Source organism: Leptinotarsa decemlineata, unplaced genomic scaffold (genome assembly GCF_025532065.1).
Source record: "Leptinotarsa decemlineata unplaced genomic scaffold, Ldec_3_MD MMD2_tig00000576_RagTag_RagTag, whole genome shotgun sequence".
Lineage (NCBI taxonomy): Eukaryota > Metazoa > Arthropoda > Insecta > Coleoptera > Chrysomelidae > Leptinotarsa > Leptinotarsa decemlineata.
In genome coordinates, this window is record NW_027412551.1 from 9,485,419 (window position 1) to 9,488,181 (window position 2,763).

General features: G+C 38.0%; 1 pseudogene; it reads right to left on the minus strand.

The window, feature by feature from the left end:
- Positions 1–264: 264 nt before the first annotated feature.
- On the minus strand, positions 265–2,198 carry LOC141481945 (tetratricopeptide repeat protein 39B pseudogene; annotated as a pseudogene).
- Positions 2,199–2,763: the final 565 nt, after the last annotated feature.

Consider the following 2,763-nt stretch of genomic DNA (forward strand, 5'->3'; position numbering starts at 1 on the left):
ATGAGTATTTATCAGTTTTGATCTCTCTATTTTTTAGGTTATTTCATCTCAAAAGCAAAGCCTCTAGTGAAATGTACAGGTTTTGAATACCTTTGTCGCTGTGTATGTTTTAAATCTTTGAGTTTTTTTATTGCGATAACCTTTACATTGTATAATAAAAATCCTTTTCAGGGATTATAGTTATAAGTGCTGGTCTCACCAAAATTTACATAAAGTTTATCCTGATTTCAGATCTATCGGAAAGGATAATCATTAAACAACTACGAGTCTGTATAATTTTATTCATGAACGTAAATCAAGTCCCAATCCTCACGCCATCATAAACGCTCTGAGTTCTAAAAGTTCCCTAGCAGAGAATTTTATCTGATTTGAACTCGCTCAAAGCTGTTTGTATGCGGAATTGTAACCTTGCCTCCATTGCGTAGCCAGCGAAATTCTTTTTAACGTCTTCCAAAGCTCCAATGGCCAGCTCTTTCTTTCCATTCTGCCACTCAATTAGAGCTAGTTCAACAATAGCGTATGGAACAACGTAGTGATCTTCCACCAAACTTTTCTTCATAGAAATAACGTTTTCTAAACACTCTAACCCTTGCAAAGGACTTCCCATGTATCTCAAACAAGCTCCCTTGGCAAGTAAAACCACGGCTTTGTTGTCATTGTCGTATTCGGAAGGGTTATTTTTGGACTTGATATTAACATTTTTAAGAGCTTTCTCGATGATTTTCAAGATGTTGGTAGAAATCAAAGGCTTCTTCAGTACCTTGAAAATATTCCACAAATACATCATCTCGATGATGGGTATCACTAAGCCACCCTTCTGGGTGAGATAACGTTCAGCCCTTTTGACAGCAATTTTTTCTATAGGCACGGACTTTCCTACTATTCTTTGTTTATATTTCGAGACGTCCCCCATGAGACGATTCACTTCTTCGACTTCTGACGGAGTCAGATCCTCGTCGATCATCAACATAACTGCAGCTTTGAGGTAACTGTACAAGCTCCTTGACCACTTACTATTTTCGATCAATTTGTCACAGTAGACAATCGCTTGTCTCCACTCGATTTTCATACAATGCACCCAAAACAACTCCCAGTAACAAACGTGGTGAAACTGAGGCCAGATATTCTGTGACTTCCAAGACTTGAGGTACCATTCCTGGCCAGCATCAAGGTTTCCTGAGACGAATTCCAAACGTCCTCTGAAGAATGAAAACCACATACTATCTGGATGTTTTTCTAGCTGGTTTTGTATTATTTCTTTGCACGTTCTCATATCACCTTCTTTATGTCCGAGAGCATGCAAAACTATTAAATTGTAGGCCAAAGTGATCATAACAGAAAGGATTTGTCTCATGCCTTCAGATTTTGCACCAGAGTCAAGCTCTCTCAAACCCAGTTGCCTATTTCCAGAAAATCCTATAAGTTCTAGCAATTTCGTGACTTTTGCCGGCATCAGAGAAATGATAAAATTGAACGAACCTATTCCTGCTTTCACACCGCTTTCGAAGTGAATTTTGGTGGAGTCCCCATCCCAATTTCTTTTCAATAATATTTCCTGGCAGTCCTTGAAGGAATTATAGCAATTTCTCATCCTGATACCCCCTTTGATGATACCTGTCAACGTTTCATCTCTTGCGAAGGTGAGAACAGCTCTTAACATGAGACTTTCCGCATAACAGAGTTCGGCGTGAGCTTCCATGGTGGTGTACTGCGCATACTGCGTGCCTCTTACCGCATTTCCAATTGACTCTCCTATAGTATTCTTCTTGCGAAATCTGTTGCTTACAGCCAGAGATCGCTTCAAGGCCTTGACTGCCAAGGCAATGGAATCCTCTTCAAAAGTCATTATAGCTTCCAAAAACAGAAACATTGCACTTCCAAGAGAGTGGTACATACTCACGTCGTCGTGAGATTTCATTGAACTTTTTGCCTCTTCAAAATTGTTATTGAAGAAATCATTAACAGCCCTATGAGCCTCATCTAGGGCCCGATTTAGAGTCATATCAGCTGGAAGTGGTAATGATTCTTGGGTGTCCTCATATTCTTCATTGTCACTCTCTGATTCGTATGCTTCAATCGGTTGTGTCATTTTGGTGCAAGAACTTGTTCAATACTCTGGTCGAACAATGAGGAGATTGCAAACACGTGCCTTTACTTTACACAAGGCTGATTATTATTCAACTGTTCTCTCTAATCTACAATTCTTATGAAACTTATGTTATCTTACTACTTCAGAATGTCTCATTGAAATAGCGGGAGTCTCAAAGTATAGGTATATATGAATTTTACTAGTTCAAACTTTCATTGTCTAATATGATAAAATATGATTTGAAATCTCTGAAAGAACAAATAACATTAAAAATCAAAATGATCAGCTAAAAAACAATTATATCAAGCAATTAATGGCATGAAAATAAACAAGAAATTAAAAAATTGAAAATGAAATAAAAATTGAAAATATTTCAAACCAAGTTACTTCACGACGTTTCGATTGTTAGTATCCACAACCATCTTCAGGTGATGACTGGACTATTCCTCCGAGAGTTCACTATTTATACTCGTAGATTATTCGAACGCTTTTATTCATACTCGTAGGTTATTCGAAAGCTTTTACCTATTCCCTTTTCCCTCGCTCCGCTTTAACGGCTTAGAGGGAGTTGACAGTTTTTCCGCTTGATTGAAGGTTTCCATATGTTTCGTATTTCCACTATGTATTATACAGAGGAGACAGGAATGCTCGGGGTAGAGGTTTATGTGTTTATG